This window comes from Rousettus aegyptiacus, unplaced genomic scaffold (assembly GCF_014176215.1).
Source record: "Rousettus aegyptiacus isolate mRouAeg1 unplaced genomic scaffold, mRouAeg1.p scaffold_m13_p_15, whole genome shotgun sequence".
Lineage (NCBI taxonomy): Eukaryota > Metazoa > Chordata > Mammalia > Chiroptera > Pteropodidae > Rousettus > Rousettus aegyptiacus.
Window position 1 is genome coordinate 8013681 of NW_023416290.1, and position 20552 is coordinate 8034232.

General features: G+C 42.6%; 1 protein-coding gene across 8 annotated transcripts in view; it reads right to left on the reverse strand.

Annotated features, from left to right (window-relative positions):
* Positions 1-20552, reverse strand: part of XKR9 (XK related 9) — a 226234-nt gene that overhangs the window by 40504 nt on the left and 165178 nt on the right. For 7 of the 8 annotated variants that reach the window (XR_004954584.1, XR_004954582.1, XR_004954588.1 and 4 more), the window contains exons 3-4: positions 10080-10220; positions 677-3291 (exon numbers count right to left, since the gene is read on the reverse strand). The gene's annotated coding sequence lies outside the window, so the exon portion shown is untranslated. The remainder of the gene's footprint in view (positions 1-676; positions 3292-10079; positions 10221-20552) is intronic. The other variant, XR_004954587.1, reaches the window with a different exon arrangement.

Sequence of the window (20552 nt, forward strand, 5' to 3'; positions counted from 1 at the left end):
TCTTGAAAAGGTCCACTGTACCCCATACTAGGTCCAGCTCTGCAATACTTTTTTGTATTGGTTTTTTTTGTTCTGCTGACCCAGGGCGATTAGCTTATGGAGACTGACAAGAGACTGACTCAAAACATCGACTTATTAATTCATAGCGATGAAACAGTAACTCTCAAAGGCACAGAGTGGCTCTTGAGTGTGATCGGATCATTCTTCCCTTTAGAGGAAAGGTTACATGGGAATCTAAATCACATTTCAAAGGCAGCCTGGGGGGCGTAGTGTACACGTGACACTCACAGGAGGTACCACGGAGGGGTGATAACCTCTGCTACCCAACCCCATTTCCAGGAACAGTACTCAAAGAGGACAAGAAGGGCCCTCTTTTGGTCAATGCTGTTACTCTGAGAAAATATCCTTTAAACCTTTTTCCAGAATTCAGATAAATCACCACCCTCCCTAAAGGTTAAGGCAATAATTCCTTTGATTATGTATACGTATTGAGTAGATTCTTTCTCTGAAAAAGCAAAATATAACAGAAGACCGTGATGACTTTGAGAGGACTCAGGGGAAAAGTCCAGGGCCCTTGACCACATCTGTAAGACACCCTGCGTTTCCTATGTGAGAATTTGGAAACACAATACTTCATGGGCAACACACAAATTAGACCTCAATCAGGAAGGCTTACCTCTGCAGATGAGCAGATAACAAGTGCATCCATGTTTCCTCTTCTTATAGTCGCCTTGAGAAGTGACACTTTTCAACCTTGCTTCCAAATTTGGGCCTGCTCCTGACCGCTGTATCAGAGCGCTACCCCCTGAAACCAGCCAAATGGCAGAGGCAAGACACTCTGTAGCCACCAATGCTTCTCGTGCTCAAGGAACCTCTCTCCCATTGAAACGATGTTGGTTCAATAATAAAACGAAGGGGATGCTAGAGGATGCCCCAAGTCCAACAAAGGGGAGACGTGCTCTAGCCCAGCGTCTGTTCAAGGAGGTATGAAAGGAGTTACACCAAATGAGACATTATTTTTCTTTTTTACCCCGAGTGAATTTTTTTGTGTGTAATTTTTTCTATTTAACAATGATAGCAGCAATTAATCTTTGTGGAGCACTTAGCGTTTTTCCCCCAGATATTGTACCAAGAACAAAGATAAATCTTCACGTATTTTGTGAGTTAAGTCCTATTATAACTCTAGTCTCTATTTCATCATTAGGGTGAAAAGCTGCTTAACTCCCGTACGCCTCCAGCTCACCCAGCTCGTAAGTGGCAGCGCTGCTTAAGCCCAGGGAATCTCACCGTAAAGCTTGCCTTCTTAGTGGCTAAGCAATGTGCCACCTCCAGGCTTCAATCTACAAGGACTTGCCAAATCTGGCCTGTCCCATTTTATCCATATGTACTGCCTCTATAAACTTGATGACGATGCTGAAGTTGTCTCTTATTCCTTTCTCCTTCGTGAGAAATAAGGCAAATAGAAAACTGGAACAACCTCCTGTTCTGTTTCTCAGTGAATGATTTCATTATCATCTCAGCCAATATTGAAATCCGCATTTCAGAAACAATCTCCGCCACCCACATTACCTTCATTGTTAATATTTATAACATGTGGTGAAAGGGTTTAGAACTCGACTTCATTATTCCAACAAAAATTCACAATCTTCCAAATTGGCTAATGGGTCCTACTTCTAAAAGAGCTATACCTCAAATGTAGGCCTCTTGCCAACGTGTCTGACAAAGTGAGTCTCAAAATTTGAGAGTTATCAGAGCATCTTTTGGCAGGTTAAAGAGAGTTCCAGGTGTCAAATGGACTCCTAGAACTGTATCTCCAAAAAGTATAATTCCTTCACATTTGCACCTAAGAGTTTAACCAGATGTTCATTATGAGGAAAAACAGCCAAGTTAACTAAGCAAGGACCTATTTATACTTTACTCTGAAAATTACCAGGCTTAACATACCTCAGAGGAACTCAATTTACTTTTAGAACTGTTTAGCAATAATTCTCCAACATTAGCATTTAACTTTCTGAAGATGGACCCCAAACTTTACTTTCTGGTTTAAAAAGTATGGAAGTCAGTTCTTTCTGACTTTTCAATTTTTCTAAAATGCATCGTGACACTGGAAATGCATCAGCGTCACGGAGGATTAATCAGTGTCTAATCACCGCGTTACTGCAGGAACCAGTCTCATCATTTAGTAGAATCCTTTTCTGATCTTGTTTCTCCTCGCATCTCGAAGAAGAACATCAAAGAGGGTTCTGTGTCAGGCATAAAGGTCCCCTTCATTTTCCCATTAATCTCTTGATGCCTAGATGCCCAGGAAACGTCTTCCCCCAGTTTTCCAAAACCACACACAAAAGAACCAAGCTGTTCTGGAATATAATCTCAGAAGATTAACTGTCTTGCTCAATGTTTATTTATTCCCTCTTGTTCTCCCATTTTCTCATCTCATTAATTTGTATTTATGTTCATATTTTTAATCAATGACCCTATACTTCAAGCACCTTCTGTCTGTTTCAATTTCAGTTCTGGAGGGAGACACCGTCCCTTTGGATCAGACAGAAAGGAAGTACATATGACTATTTCCCAGAAATAATCCCAAGATATTGGGGTAATGAATATGATACCAAACACATACCTAATTAGGACATTAGAGATTAAAATCTGTTCTCTGAATTTCCTCTTTGTTTCTTAAATATTTCCTATTTGTTAGGCTGGGATATTGATAAGGTTATCATTGAAGTCTAAAAAGGAAAATCTTCCTTCTACTCATATTATCTAAAAAATAAAAATCAAGTCAAATCCTTTACTCACCCGAATAAAACACGAATTCCTATTGAGGAAAACCTGATTGAGACTCTATTACAACGATGTGTCTCGTCAGTCTCTTGGTAGGCTAGGTGATTCACTTTTAGCAACACTGATAGAGTTCTTAGTTTAGATTATCTGAAACCTCCTCATCAAAAAATAATAAAGAATCTAAGCATTTTGACTTAATTCATCATTTCAACTGAACAAACAATTATTAAGTATAAAGATATGGGTACTTCTGTCGCCAATTAGAATAATGAAGTATTTCCCATGGGACCTTACAAATCCAAAGCATCAACCACAATGGCACCAGTCATTAGCAATGAAAATGCCACCCACCTTGACACAGGCACCAGAGCCTTCGTCTTTAAGCACTGCCAGGCCCGTGGTCATTTTCACAGTCATCGAGGCCATCTTTCAGAACCATTGGGTGCTGGGCTGCTATTCTTAGTGTCAGCAAGGAAAAGACATCATCTCAGAGCAAAGGGTCATCAGCTTAAGGATAAAAACATAGCCAGTGCTTTATAGTGGCCAAAAGGATGGGTTCACAGATTCCACGTTCTAGATATCTCTTGAAGAAGTTACGTGGGAATAATATAAGGAGGTTACCACAAGGTAGGTGAAAGAACAACCAAAAATATTGTGAAATCATAACTGTGGTCCAATATTTTATCTTCTCACTGGTACAGACTAGGAAATACACAGACCCTCTGCTGAGTTATCTGTCTCTGTCTAACAAACCACCCCAATCTTAGTGGCACGAAACGCCAACAGTTTGGTTAACTCTGTGGTTCTGTGGGTCGGCTGGGCTCAGCTGGGTGGTACCCGCACCACGTGACGCTGACTGGCGCCGCGTTTATCCGGGGCTCGGTTGGGCCGCAAGGCCCGAGATGGGTGACTCTCACGGCTGACCCTTGATATTGGCTCTTAGCCAGCACTCAAGTAAGACTGTTGCACAAAACGACTGAACGCGGCCTCTGCAGGGGGTGCGGGCTCCCCGTCAGCACAGCAGCTGGGTTTCGAGGGGAGCAGCGGCAGAGAGAAGACGCGCGGGCAGCCAGTCCTTGCACAGGTGCAGGCTGAGCATGATCGCGGCGTCACTTCAGACGCACCCTGTGGAGTAAAGCGACCACCGGCTCCGCCCAGCCCGGGGGGGCCGGAGACACAGGCCCCACTTCTGAATTCGCGGTCGTCTTTTCTCTGCGTAAACTCTGTCCCTTGAATTCAAGAGAAGGTAAAGCGGCCGACGGAGAACTGGGTTATTACCACGGACACCCAGGACGGGCTTGGGTGGTGGCGGGGCCAGGCGAATCGAACCGGCCGCGGCCGCTCCCGCGCTCCCCTCACGCGCCGGACACCCCGGTTTTCAGAGTCCGTCTGACCTGCTGCATCTGCGGCGTCTTCGCCGCTTCTTTACGCTGCACTGCGGAACGGGAAACACCTCTGTCTGGTCAGGAAACCACAAATCGTTTTTATCTGTTTCACTGTGCACTTGATGGTTCCTGCTCCCCAGTGGCAAGGCTGGCGCGGGGAGCCCTCTGAGGAGTCACTGACCTCGCAGCGGGCTCGCCTGGGGGAGGGTTTTTTAAATCCCTGGCTGCACTCCAGATCCGGTGAATCAATGTCCCTGAGAGAGCACGTGCGCGCGCACACACAAACATACACACACACACACACACACACACACACACACACACACGAAAGCTCTCCAGGTGATTCAGATCTCCCCCATTTTGCTAGGAACTATCCTTAAAATGGTTTTTGTTTAAAAGTTAATTTAGGTTTTGAAACACTTTGGGAGAAGGCTCTTCCATGGAAAACTAATATATATGTAAAGTAATTTTCCTTATAACAGACTGATTCACACAATTTCCTTGACCCTGCCTATGCCCTTGTGATTAAAATTAACTCTAACCCATTCCAAATGCTTTATCTTTGCCACAATCTGCTCTTAGTGCCACCGGACTAATTATGATGGACAGCCGAGGCCCAGACAAAGGCGGCTGTGTGCGGCTGAGATAGGGCTGCTGACTCCCGCGTGTGCGGGGCTCCATCCTGTGCAGAGCCCCAGGCTGTTGAGAGCAGTTACCCAGGACATAATGGCCGTGCAATGGGGCCTGTGTCCAAGCACAAAACTCTGGTAACAGCATCCCCCTGAGCACTCTCTGGAACCCTCACTCACTCGCAGGGCTGCTGAATCAGGCATGGCGCCTTCAGAGCGGCCAAGCGGCCCGAAGCAAGCACCCGGCCAGCAGAAGGGAGGCGGAGGCCCAGGACAGGAAGACGGGCCCCTTTCCCATGAGCAGTGTCTGGCACACCTGGTTGAGTGCCGACTATCTATCTGGCGTAAAGAAAGTCAAGTTGTCTCCAGAATCAAGTTTTCTAAAGGCTGAGGTGATCACAACCTTTCTATGCCTCGGTTTACTCTGGAACACAATGATATTTGAGTCCTTGATTCCTCCTGGGAATGCTGTGAGGGTTAGTGAGATAATGCCTATAAAACTCTGAGGAGAGCTGCTCACAGAGCTGTCTGATGACAAGGTGTATCACTAAGACCCACGTAGACCGGGCCAACTGATGGGTTTCAAAGCCTTGCTCCAACTCACTTGAAGGATTCGAGGGAACACACCTGAGACAGCCTGACTATGCGCACCCAAGTCTGAAAAGTGAGCTAACTCTTGATGCGGATGAATTAACTAAAACAAAACAAAACCCTCAATCGTTTCTGATCATTAGACACCGCACTTATTGGCCAGTCTGTTTCCTTTGACAGAAAGGCAGTAGCCAGCACGTCTCCTCCCCAGACTCACAGCCATTTCTACAACGCCGCGTGTTTTTTCGGAGCAGCCTACAGTGACACAGCAACCCAGACATATGGTGTCATTATTCAGCCGACGCAAATTTGACACTTGAGAGAATTTATGATATTTTGCTTTGCTCCTGGTGCCTGAAAGGCTTTGCCACTGTCTCTTCACAGAGCTTGTCACAGATGTTGATGTATTTTCCTCCTCCATGGCCAGGTTTTACTGTGGAAACTGATACAACTTCACGATAGAATTTCTAGATGAATTATTCACGCATTGCATGCTTTCTGCACACAGGGGCTTGGAAGAAATCCATACTATTCAATAAATGGTCTCTCTAATCCTCTTTAACAGAGCATTCTCTCCTGGTTTAAACTGTTTCTATTATCGCCTTCCTAATCATAATGTTTTGAATAAAGTATTTCATAGTTGATAGCTTGGTTAAAACATTCACAATATTTCACATTAATGTGCAACAAAACTGCCCAGGCACTGAGATGAAAATGATCCAGTCTAGCAACAATAAAGCATACAAGCCAAATGCTCATCAGTTCAACTTCTACTCACTTTACACACACACACACACACACACACACACACACACGCACGCACACCCTTTAGTCAATTCTACTTCCAATGATTTATAGAGCAAGTCCTGAAATATCTCAATATTTGTTATTTTAGACAGAATAGGCCACTCCTAATGCTAATACCATCTGTAGAGATGAGTTTTTAATTGAAAAGAATTTTCAACTTGATGGAAAAGAGTCAGATGAACTCACCACTGGCCTTTGAGAAAAGATTAATGAAACAAAAACATATCAAACTTCTCTAATACCTGGAGAAGCCATAAGGATACCTCAAGTGACATTACAGACTATGGTATATGAGAGTGAATAACCTTAACATGACACAGTAAGCCCATTGAAGAATTAAGAGCTATAATTACAGTTTTTAAAGTATACTGACCTGCTGACCCTTAAGATTTAAGACTTTGCCTCAGGGTCATTTCTTGCCCTAGTTTTTGTTTTGTGTTATTTTGTTTCACTGGATTTTTTTTTTAATTCCCAACCAAAATAATTTTTTCAAGTTTATTCAGTAAAGTTTCAAGTGGTTGGAAAGTTAAGTATTTCCTTATCTTTGACTTATTTTTAATTAAATGCTTGGAAAGTACATGTTTTTAAATAAAAAATTTCTTCTTTCAGAGTTTGCTTCCCTTTCAAAGAGCACTGACATCCTGAATTGCTTCTAGAACAGATGGCGAAAGAACTGCACAGAAGCACAAAGGAAGATGAAATTCTAGCTAACGATCTCCATTATTTGAGCGAGTTCGGGCTGAGTGCAGTCGATTTCATTCACGAAGCTTCGCGGTCCGTCCACGCGTAACTTCCCCATTTGTCGCCTGAGGCGCCCGCCTCTCTTTTCCCAGCCTCTGAAAACTTCAGCGCTGGAGTCATCTTTGGCTACAGCTACTCACATCCCCACATCCACACCCCACTAAATTCTAACAGTTCTTTCTTTGAAATATGTCTTCTCTTCAAACCTATTAGTGTTTCTCTACCCTGCTCCAACCCCCCACTGTCTTTTCCGAATATCCATGAAATCCGTCCCATCTCATCTTCCAGGTTCCAGAAATTTCCCTCATTTAAATCTGTCCTGTCTAGCATTACCAGGATAATCTTTCTCACACATTATTTAATTTTACACTGCCCGTTTAAGAACCCATAATGGTTTTCTACTACCTAGTGAACATCTTTTTATTATATATAGTGCCAGGCTTATTCTAAGCACTTAAAAATAGCAACTCATTTAATCCTCCAACAACCCTGTGAATTAAGAACTACTATTTCCCCCTTTGAACAGATGAGACCACTGAGGCACAGAGAGGATAAATAACCTGCCCAAGGTCACAGAGCCAGAGAGTGATGGAGCCGCGATCAAACTCAATCTGCGAGTTTAATGTGTTTTGCTGCCTCGCCCTAAAATAACCAGCACCCACACGACATTTTATATTTCTTAAACAGCTTCCATTTCTTATTTGACTCAACTCTTCGGTCAGATGCTGTTCATCCCTAAACCCATCTAATTTAATCTCCTTTTAGTAAAAAGACTCTATTTCCACCTCTTGCTCCTTCGCCTGTGACGATTTTCTTGCCTGGTCACAACCCCCCTCCCCCCAAGTTCGTTTTCTGTTTTTGACATGCATAAATCAAATAATATAAATTATAAATATTTTATTATTTTTTTATGGTGACATTGGTTAACAAAATCCTGTTAAGTTTTAGCTGTGCACTTTAACAGTAAGGCGTATAGATATTTCATTGTGTGTTCACCTCCCGTAGTTAGATTTCTTTCTGTCACCACATATTTGACCCCTTTTACCCCATCTACCTCCCCCTCCCCCACCCCCCTTCCCTCTGGTAACCACTAGTCTATTGTCAATGTATAAATTATAAAATTTATCAGCGTGATCTATAAACTTCCCATAAGCTGCAGCTCAGCTCTCGGAGGCGGCTTTCTGGCCCTGCGCGACTCTCTTTCCATCCCGCCCTCTCTTGGCGCACGCCCTGCTTGGCTACACTGTCCTTCAAGAGCCCCCTCAGCTGTCGGTTCTTCTCTGAAGCACCCCCCAGTTCTCATGGGCAGAGAACTCAGCAGCGTTCTCATGACGACTCAGATCCTTGGCTCATCCCTGGATCATCACCCCAGCCGACTCCATCCTCCAACATACAGCATCAAATAATGAGGTCCTCGAAGCCAGGTGCTGCAGAGGCTCCATCTCTATCGTGGTGGGGCGTCGAGGTGTATTTTTACACGCAGTGCCATTTTGCTTCCTACTTATGTGTATATGCACGCACGTCACGCGTCAGTTGTATTTTCTAACAGTATTGCAAACCCAACGAAGACAGATCTCACTCACTTCTACTTTCCTTGCATTTCTCGTCAAATCAAATGCAGGGCTATACCATCAATCCTCACTAAATGCTTGCTGTATGAACGGGTGAGTTACTAAAATTACCCCAGGAAATGAAGATCTTTGGCTTGAATTTCCAAGTGTTAAACATGGCACCACTCAAAAATATACAGTCAACCACACATTAAAAAGTACTAAGAATAACTCAATATTTCTTGTATGGAACAGTTGCATTTTCTTCTGAGAATCCATATGTTAAAGTCTCTCTCTGTATTTCCCACAAGAGCACTTAAATCCAGAACTCACAGTGTACCTGGCTTCAAACCAAGTACATTAGTTATTTTGGAATTGTAGAATTAATAGTCATTCTCCCACTTGCAGATCTACCTCAAATAAAATTGTATTTCATTTGGATTAAGAGTTATAACTCACAAGCTCGGCTACAGCAAGCTGCACCAACACCAGTCTTTAGCTCATTTCCCATTGTGCTTCAGAAAAATACCAGTAACTATGATGATTATTATAAATGAAGATGAAAAATACATTGTATTAATGCATAGACTGTGGATATAGACACACACATTTTACTTATACGAAAAACCAAAATCGTATGCTGATATTGTGCTTTATAGATCAAAGGCCAGAACCACATGCAAATTCAGGCAATCGTTTTGGCAACTTAAAGGTAACATCCGGATGCTTGAGAACAGAGACGTGATAATGTAGTTATCGAATGTCTCATAACTGTTAAAAACAGAACTGAACAATGGACCCATTCGAAAGTCCTTTTACAAATATGTTAAGAAGTGGACACATTCCTATTATCTTAAAAACGAAAAAGGAGAGGAGAGAGCCGAGGGACTCGGGGAGGCTCGGCCTGCAGCAGCGCGGCTGGACCACAAATGGAAAACCATGGCGCTGAGGCCAAGTGGGTAAAAGAGAAGAAAGGCATGTTTTCGAGTAGTCTTATCACTGCTGTTAGGTGTAAAAAGACAAGTCAAATAGTAAGAATTCTTTTATATAACAGCTATAGATGAGAATGAAATAAATAGTGTCACATTTATACATCACGAACAGAACGGTTGACTTCCCGTGTTTTCAGTCGATCCCCACATACACGGAATGTGAGCATCTCCCCCTTCCTCCTGGAGTAGAAGAAGCCAGTAGAGGTGGGAAGATGTCATATTCCAGTAATATGGTCACACGAAAGACTCGGATTTAATTTCTATGGTTCCCACTTTAACAGTTGTCTCACATTTTATCTAAATCAAAGCTAATGGCTCTTGGTGACTCCAAATTAGTACAAAGCTGGCTTGGCCATTTAGACATAAATGTTTCCATGTGCAAATGAGTATATTTCCACATACGAATGAATTGTCATTTAAAAAGGACTCTGAGGACCAGTCATTTACACACACGTTTACTGAGCACCTACTGTGCAGTGGTAGGACCTGGGGAGAGTGCTGTGGGTACAGAGAGAAACGTGTCCTTTACCCTCAAGGAACTCACAGGCCCATAGGGAAACCAGACAAATCAAAACAATCTTAAAATAATGAGAGAAATACCTCAAATTCCATATGTATGGAACACAGAAAGAATACGCAGAATCCAGAGTGAGGAGCCTGGAAAGGCTTCCTGGAAAGGCAGACATTTGGTCCGAGCCTTGCAAGAGGAGATGATAACTTCGCTTCCTACACACGGCTGTCCTGGAGTCAAACAAAATGGATGATGAGAAGGTGGTATCGGAACATTCACCTTAGCAGGAATTAAGATCCAAGTGAGTCATAAGTCTGTATTTCAGTATAAAAGCAATTTACGGCTGTCTACTCTGCTTGCACCGCACTGGGGCACTACAGAGACTACAAACCAAGAGTAAGTGACCGGTGTTTGCCTTCAAGGAGTCTGCAATTTAATCAGACAGTAAAATTATACACATGACAGCTAGATAAAGAGACAGGGCAGTATTTGGTCTGGGCGAGGACCTCTAGCTTTTACAAAGCAACTATGAATGACTTTCTATTCTTACCCAATCTTCTTTCCTATAACTTCTCTTGTTAATGATATATTTGTAGAAGAAACAATACCTATGTATAATCCTTATAAAGTTTTTCCATTTGTTTGTATATAGCTAGTGTAACATCAAGAACAAAGCGGTTATCCTAATAAATGGACACTGCAACAAACCAAACCTGGCTTCACATTTCTCTGTATTTGTAGCGAATCTCACATAGTCTTGCTTCATAAAGCAACAGACCTCAACTAGAGGCCATGTTTTTTTCAAGACCAAAAACTCATCTTTATAGCTTTTATACGAAGTTAGCTACGAGGATGAATCAAGGGAGTCAACCACGACTTGAAGATCTGCTAACTTGGAGAATTAGATTTATGACTTAGTTATGCGGCTGTTCTTCCACTGAATCATGTTTGCTATATCCAAGAAAATACCATTGGTACATTCTACCACTCAATCAAGTAATTTTACTAAAGAGTGTATCTCCGATGCTTCGGGTCTTTCACACCTATCTGCAGCGGGACGCGGGAGTTGGCTCTAAGAGAACACCTGACAGATCATCGGTTGTAGGAAGACAGGGATCTGGACCTGAACTGATTCTCCCACGCCTTGCTGCTCACTTTAGCAATTTGCGTGACTTCTGTGAATCTCCGTTTTGCCATCTACCAGAGGGGTGTGAAGACACCTACTGAATCATTCTCGAGGGCTGCGGATTAGAGGGAAGGGACGGCACTCGTCCGCTCGGAGAGCGGGGTAAGCCTCTGACGTGAAAAGCGCTCTCGTTCCGAATGGGGCAGCCACGCAGCGCAGAAGCGCAGGCACAGGGGGACGCGCTGTCCCCGCACAGCCTGGGGAGTCTCGCTGCTCCCGCGCCGCCCCCCTTCCAGGCTCCTGTTCGCCTTCGGGAAGAAGCTGTCCTAAGGGTCTGCGCACTTCCGTTTAAGAAAAGGTTGATATTCCCAACACTTCGTGGTCATTCCATGAGTAGTGGCAATTATAGTCTTCTTTACCAAATAACGGGTTCCTGGTTCTTATTTTCAGAAGTATAAAACGATCATAAAACAGAGCGCCTGCTGCCCCAGCAGTTGCGTGAACTCGGAGGGGCACGTGCAGGAGTCACAAAGCGGCGTTTCTTCTGTAGCGTCATACTGTCTCTTCCCAGGTTGGCTCCCCGCCCGCCAGCCCAGGAGTCCTGCCGGGTCTCCCTGGGGGGCTCACGATGCGGACTCCTCCCTGCTTCCTCATGGCATCCTTCCTACTAATTCTTCTCCTGCTCCTGGGGCCAGAGACACCTCCGACCATGCTCGAAGCTATTAACCCCCCAAGGCCACTCTGACCTCTCCAGCCATCCGCGCCCCAGGCCTGTGTCTTGCCAAAGCTGTAGCAGTCTCCAGTGTTCCCAATGTCACCCTGCACTGGAGCTCTCGCCCCTGAGGCGGAGAGAACACCTCTCCCGAGGGCCCCTGCCTCCGACTCGGCGCGGAGCTGTGCACCACACACGACCAGCTAGTGGTGCGCAGAGGCCCTGCTTCCGACCACACTGCTCACTGGCCCGCCAAAGTGGATCTCAGACGTTTTAGTAAAAAAGTGAAAAGCCTCCCTCAGTGGTCTCACTTTGAGTCTTCTCCACTGGGGTCTGGCGCAATCCCCAAGAGAAAAAGAGCACGTGGAAGACAAAGATGAGCAACATGCAAAACTGCCCCCCATTCGCCGGGGCCTGCGACCCTCTCGCCCTTCCCTTCAGGATGGCGCTCAGTCAGGATGACTCACTGCCCCTCAGAAGACGCCTTGGACTTTTCTCAAATAGTTCCCAGACAAGCACGTGACAAGCCTCTTAGACGTGCTGACATCTCGGGGAGCGTACAGCTAGGATTCAAGCTGAGGCCCTCGCCACAATCATAAGCTAAAGATTTATCGCTCGGTTTCTTGATAGATTACTTTAATGTGAGACGCAGTATTTAGAAATGAAAGCGTATTTTACTTTCCTAAAACTCTATTTACTCCCCCTCTTCACATCTAAAAAGTACACACACCAACTTATACACCTACATTTAGCCATCGTCTGCTTTCCTCCTCACCAAAATCAAAATGTATGATATTGGTCTAAGACCTTTGTCTCAGAAATTCTGTTATTCTACAAATACGCTGAAGTTAAATATTTCCAGCCTACAGAATTTTTGCTTACATTTTCCCATGAACAAAGCTTTCCATCGATCAGTGATAAATATGCTGATTGTATTTCTTTGCGTAAATAATATAATCCATAGAGGAAATGTGTCAATTTGTTTAACTATCAACCTCGAGGATGAATTTTGACAATATCTTATTATTCACATGTATATCACTATGTAATTTCCATGCTTCAAAAGGCTGTTGGCAAAACATGAAAAAAGAAGTCAGAATCTTGTCATAGTGAGAGAGCATATTCCGATATTTTTAAAAAGTCTAATAAAAAATGTTATTCCTAAATTAGTAATCCGAAGTCTAACTAATGTTACACTGTATCTCCCCGTGTACAAAACCGAAAAAGAGCAGCACCCCTAAGCGCGTAAGGGTACTCTGCAACGATTTCGGTTGGTTCATTAATCACTACTTTGCTCGGGGGATTTATTTTTCATGCTGCTCCAGCAAACCCTCCCCAGCACCTTCCACCGCTGCTCCGACTGGGCGCTGTGTCCGAGGCCGTTCCGTGACTCTTCCCGTCTGGCAGGGAGCAGCAGCACACCCACCGAGTGACCTCGGCGGCGGAAAGAGCTACCTGGCACGAGCGCATGGGAGGCAAAATTAAAAATAACTCTCCGAAACGAGGGAGAAATTCTCTTCTGAGAGATTTAACTTGCTTTCTGAGCGCTCGAGCACACTTGGAACAGATAGAAATCTATATATATGGTGTATGTGAGAGAAAGATTTCAAATAAATGACCCTAGAGGCATAACGCACATTCTGCTACAGCTTTAACAATATTTTCCAATTTGACTCATTCCCACTGAGTTTTGCCATGAATTTTAATGAATCTTTTCAACTCACGTTTTGCAGTTTTTCTTTTCACACATAGCTAATAGTCCTGGAATCAGATAGTTAAATTTTTGCTTAACATTAAGTCAGTTTTTTAGCAACTACATCTTTCAGGTCTACTAGAGTCCATTTTACTGTCGAAAGATATAATTTAAGTAGAAACCAACATTGTTTATAAATTTTGCCTTTTTACAGATCAGTATATATTAAAGAAAAACAAAAGATCAAAGATACTCTGAATATCTCATAATTAGATGCTTTATTGTGAGACATGGATGCCGAGATACAAGGAAAAATGATTCTCCAGGGGGTGGAGGGAGCTATGAAAACAGCTTACGTAACAGCTAAATCGAATTGCCGAAAAAAGCAGGCCGCGCGCTTACTACAGGCACATACGAGCGCCCCGCGGTCGGCGGCAGTTCTTCGCTGAAACGCGGGGTGTTCACGCTGCTGAGATGAAATGACGCACCTCTCCCTGATCTCTGGTCTCTGGAACAGTGGAGATGCCCAGCGTTTCCTGGTCCGTATTTCAGGCACCACGTTTCTTAATGCCAAGGATTTTCGCAAGTCTGGCCGAGATGTGAGGTCTTCTAGTCCTCCGCAAAGACCTTGTACACAGGTGTGAATGTTTTACAGTATTCTTCCAAATGTCTAAGTGCAAAGAAGGACCTGCAACATCTCCTGCTTTTAACCCAGAAGTGGGCATTTTCAAGCATCGCTACTCCAGATCGCCTTCCCAAGCACAGGATGGCTGGTGTTGGTATGTCCTGGATTCTTCGGTTTCCTCCAACCAGAAGAGAAACACAAGAAACTCTGCCTGGTTCTGCACCACCTCCTACAGCCAGCGTCTGACCCTGCACGCGACCACACAGTGTCAGGGCACCAAGGGAACCACGAATGCTCCATGAACCATCCCAGTCCGATTGCTTTTCTCTCTCGTCCTGAGCTCGACACACCATTCGTCCCTCTAGATCTCAAGAGTGCTAATGTGCGGAACCTCAAAAATACGTTTTCTGTTCCAAATGACTGCTATGAAGCAGGTGGAAATGTTAGGGAGGCCGAGACACCTCGTCAAAGTTCCTCCTCAGCCCAACAAATGGTTCAGTTGAGCAGAGCACTCTCAATACCAACTACTTAAAGGAAAAGAGACCTACTTAGCCGGCACAGCGATCAGGGTATAAACACCAGCGCCTTGAATGGGGTGCACCGGGAGGCCCGTTTGTCATCTCACATCACAGAGAACCTTGAATTTAGACTTTTGACCTGATCCCCGGATGAAGCTATCCATACAGTCACTGTACTGTGTGTAAAAGGTGAATCTGTTAAGTGTACATATTTAAAATATACTAAAAACTTTTTGTTACCTGTTTGGATGTTTATCTTAAAACACTAGGAGTAAAAAAATAAACAGTACCTACTACATGCCAAGCACCATTCTAAGTACTTAGTGTATATTAAATCACTGAATCTTTGCAGCCTTCCCAAGGCAGGCACTATTATTACGCCCATCTTACAGGTGAGTAAACAACTGAAGCACAGAGAGGTTAAGTAACTCATCCAAGGTCACACAGCTTAGCAAGAGGTAGCAACCAGTTTCTAACATAAACTGTCTGGATCTGGAGCCCATGCTCCAAACCACTACACTCTGCTGTCTCCCACAGAAGTGGCTGTGAGAGGCCCTGGCGAGCACCTGTTCTCTGATGCTTTGCTCTGGCCCCAAGGCAAGGCACTCCCCTTGCTGGGTGAAGCTGTCATTCATGTGATGTTCAGGAGCCCACTTGAACCATGACTTGATCATGACTGGGCCTTCTTTCTGGGTTCTAGGACAAGTTGGTCTCAAAGCATCATCTGAGTAAGCAAGATGGCACTGCACACAGCAGTCACACCTTGACTCTGATCCCATTCCCTCTCCCTGAGTTCCCCACTGCCCATGTCACCCAACGCTGTGACATCGAATGCAGGCACTTGTTCCTCATAGGCTTATTTTCTCCTCAGACCCAGAGAAGTTAGGGTCTAAGTAGAATTTGTCAACTGTTTGATCTTATTTAGGGAGGAATGTTATAGTTAATATGCAGGAATTAAAAATAAGCTTGATAGATATTTAAAAAGGAAAAGAGACCTTTTTAATCACTGTAGTGAGTAAGGAAGAAAGCAACGGCATAACCATCAGGGCCCTGTATGATCTACATTATCTCTCATTTATCATGTGTTAAGTGAACACACTGTCTAAACCCAAACATATCATTTTACATCTTCTTTCCTAAGGTGTGAAAATTGTAACTTATTCTTTAGAAAATTCCCCAGACATAGGCTGACACTTGGTCTCCTTTTTCCTCATTTCCTCCAGGCAAAATAATTACAAACAGAACTTGAGGAAATCTCTTACGCATCAGAAACTTCAGAAACTTGGTCTTTCTTTTTGGTATCAGCTTATTCAGAGGTTGTTCCTCTGAGAAAAGCTAGTGGTCCTCTTGATACTAGCAACTCCAAACTTCCCCCTTCATCCGGGCTCTACCACTGTCATTGAATATGGCTGTGGACCACCATGCAAGCAAGTCATTTTAAACAGTTTTTAACACATCCTGTGACTGATGAGGAGTCAAACTTCATATATCAAGCGTATTAAAAATACAGCTATTTCTAGTTGACATGTATCAAGAGATTTTTCTATGTTCGTACCCTTTGACCAAGTAATTCCACTTTGGGGACTCTATCCTAGGGAAATAATCTGAAATAACAGGAAAAATTTTCTGCGCAAAGACAGTAACCCAACCACCTAAACATCCTTCGAATACAAGAATGGCTAATAAACTATCCACTTAAAGGAATATTTCATAACCTTGAAATATAGTTATAAAAATTTTATAACATGAAATATTTTTCTAATGTTATAAACATATATATTAAATGGAAAAGTAAGACAAAAATTACATATACAAGTTAATCACCCTAATGTAAAACTCAGGAACTCTGAAGAGCAAAAATAAGCAGATAATGAAACAAAACGCCCTAACTCCCAGAGAGAGTGGTTTAGAGCCCAGTCTTAAAAGGCCTGCAGGACTCAACCGAAAAGGAAGGAAATACGAGCACGCTAGCCCCAGGCCAAGGGGCTCTAGAAATGCCTTCGGCCCTCCACACTCTTATATAATGAGGCGGGACTCAATAAACATGCGTTACCCTGATCATTAATGAGAGCGCAGGCATTCGCTGCTGCCTATCTGCGGCAGCAGATGCAACGGCTGCTACGTAACCACTTTCGCCAATAAAAACAGCAGTTCCGTGCGGTTCAGCCCATGGCAGTCGGTAAGCCGCCACCACACACTGCACAGGACCAGGGTGAAGTCATCTGCGCCCCCCGGCAGTCAGTCCCGCCTTCCCCGCCCTCTCTCTCCCTGCCTTCCACCCCGCAGTGGTCCAAAAACTGGCCTGGGGAAAGTCCCACTAGATATTTGACACAATATTGCAAAAAATAAAAAAAATAAAATTAACACGAGACCTGTCGCTGACTTTGTCCTATGCTGCTGCCATCGGGTAGACATGCTTTAGGGCCTGAGCAGGAGAAACCCATGGTTTTTAAGCTGCCTGTGTGCACTATTACATGACATCTTACAATAACAGACGCTAGATAACAAGTCTAGTTTCACACACCTGACCAAAGAGAAGATTACCAAACAAATTAAAAGATACATGGATTTTTCTATTAGAAATAACCAGCGATTCCTCTTTGATATCCGGAAATCACTCATCGTGGTCTTCCAATTGACGTCCTTCCAAATATGTAGAGTGGGAAATACTGAATGAAAACTCCCTATTTTGCAAATAAAGCACTTTTATTTCTATTCCTTTCTCTCATCACAATCCCCTTCTCCACTCTGAGTCAATTAAAAAACAACGAGCCTCTTAGGTAACGGGATGGGGTGGGGGCACTGGCAGGTCGGGGCAGGGGTCAACCGAAGGGGGTCCGAAACTGATTCAAAACAGGCAAGTAATATTTCCAATATCACAGGCAGCTTTTTGGCAACGTTCTACCGACAATCTTTTTTGGCAAATAGTCTACTTTTTCTTTTATCTTTTTCTCTTTTAGTTCCTTTACCACAAAGAATAAATCCATAGGTGTCTGATCACCTTTGGAAAATTCTCACTTCCACCTCAGCCCTTTTTGGAGTTACAGCTATTAAAAATAGCATCCAAAAAAGGGGTACTTGCCTCGCTAATTTTTAAAAATAGGAAGGATGCTAGGAAACATTCACGAGAACTGCTGGAGTAAAATGATTAATATAAGCTTCCCTTTGTTTTATAATGATTGTACAACCACAAGAGAATAACAAACATATAAGATGACGAAAGAAATCAGTTGATTTTAACCCACGGTGAGGTCTCAGCGATAAGTTTACAGTATATTCTATTCTTCTTGTTACTGAGCTGACAAAGGTTAATTGCCAAGTTGTTCTGATCTGATAGCATTTTGTTAGGGGAGCTCAGAAAAGAAAAAAAAAAAAAAAAAGCTTTAAAAGTAATTCACTTCCAGGAAAAAGAAGAAAAGTATAAACTCCAGACTTTTAAATACATACTTGCTTCCAGTGCCTATGCAAGCAAGATAATATGAAATCTTTTTTGTGTAAAAATAAACAAATCTCACTTTTATCAGCATTTAATGTACATTTTTATGTTCTTGATATCCAAAGACAGATGTGCGCTTTAATACGGTTTATCCATATAAGGAGTCAACTGAGCTTCAAATCCATCCAGGAACTTACTTCATTCTTTTGTTATTTATTCCAGTGACTTTGTTTGGATTTAATATTCAAGACAAAATGAAAAGTAAACAAAGGGCACTAAGATTATTGCAATCAACCTGGAGATTTGTCACAGTAAAGCCACCTTATGTTACAACTCAAAATGTCTCAACGTCGTAACTCATTTTACGGCCAAGGAACTCTCTAAAACTAGCCCAATGTTTTAATAGAGACCTTATTCAAACCTAGCGTGAAGCATTTTCTCAATTAGCAATTGGATACTTACATTTTTTATTATTAATTTGGTAATATCAAATTTATGACATAAAATCACAGGAAAATTTTGGGAAAATGCTGGGCTAGAGGATGTAATTTCCAAGAGCTAATCTCTGTCTTACCACAATGAATCTCTAGCCCTCCAGATACATAAAATGAAAGCATTTTGATTATTAAGTTTGCTTCTGCTTCCTTTAGTCCCTTAACCTATTTGAACTTCAGTTTCCTAATCAATACAGTAGAAATTATAACAAAACCAAATGAATTCTAAGTTGACTTCCCATGATATTATTATGAATACGTTTTCATTCATGGGTATGTCAATGCTCAGAAATCCACATGCTCCAAAAGATACGATGTAATGTCAGAGGTTAATAGACTCAGGAAGTAGCCTTCTGCAATTGACACAAAATATGGCAAAACAGACATGATTCATCATCTATGTAATAATTCATGTATAAGCGGTTTTCAAGTGTGGTTATTCCCTTGGTTATCAGTAATACAATTAATGTAAAGAAAGATGTAATCTCACCTGACAGTTTCAGAAAATTACAGATTAGCATAAGGTTGAACTATCTGGTGGCTAAAAAAAATCCAGAAATATTATATTTACTGCACTATCCAAAGAAGAAGATGCCTCCCAACTCTGAAAGCCAGCGACAACTACCTGGAAAGACCCCACTTCCACCGAGTGAACACCAGCACACCACCCATTGTGACTGGGTCTTTCACGTGTTGATTTAGTTCTCACAAAACACTGTGATGAGACATTATCCCAGTGCCGCAGATGAGGAGCGCCAAAGTCCAGGGACTGTCCCCTATCAACTGCCTAGAATTCAACCCTTTGTTCTCTGACCCCAAGACCCCATGTTTTCCCATTCTAGTATATTTACTCTTTAGCAAGTGGGGTGGGGGGGTAGTTTTTGTAATTATCCTAGATGTGAAAAAAATAATTTCCTTTTGTCATAAGTTTATGTTTCTAAACAACTTAATTTCGTCTTTGGTGTTAAGCACTTAAAAATAACACTCTCCACACATATATCTGTATTTCTCAAACTTGTGCTCTGTTATAAGATCTAAGTTTTACCCAAGGACCCAAAATCAGCAAGTGCTCATAGTAATATCGTGAAATTGTATAAATCACTAATATGGCTATGATATTAATCAGTAATTTACCCAAATGAGGATTAGACACTTAAGCACTGTTTACTGCTACGGGCCCTTGATTTTGGCCACCACACTGTCTCTTATCAAATGATAAATGGGATATGTTCAATTCAGAAACTCTGTGGTATGTAGCTCTGCTAACAGTATATGCTGTAGAAGCTACGCCTCAAAATTTATCTTCAACATCACGATGGCTGAACGACACAAGATACCTTATAAATTTGGCCAAAGGAGAGGAAACTCATGCTTGTTCACATCTTGCCTAAATTCGAGAACTCACAAGTCAGGTTTGCAGAAATATTTGACGTAGTTTATGGACTTCACCTTACTACCTGCTTGGACTCCTAGAAGTCAAATAGAGAACCACTAGAAACCTCTTGTTTTAAAGTTAATATATTGGGATTCTATTCGAGAGTCATCATTCTGGTTTATAAATTAGTCATGTGCATTTAATTAGCACATGTTAGTTCTTTAAGATACATTGATGGTACAACTTCAATAGGCTCTCTGGATGCTTCTTGGTAGGCAATAATAGCGACCGAATGTTTCGATATCTCCATATCAAAACCATTTATAATATTTTATGACTTAGCAATTCCATTTCCAGGTATTTAAAGTGATAAGTAAAATAACTGAGAATGGAAAACTATGTAGTTACCGCACAATAAGGAATTGTTTAAAACACAGGATGTTGTTCAACAAAGATTGGGGGCTACTCTGTGCTAGGTGACAAAGAGTGAGTAGTGAACAAAGACATGGTCACTACATTCATGGGGTTGGAAAGATGCATGTTCCAGGGACTATCACTACATAACAAACTACTCCAAAATGTT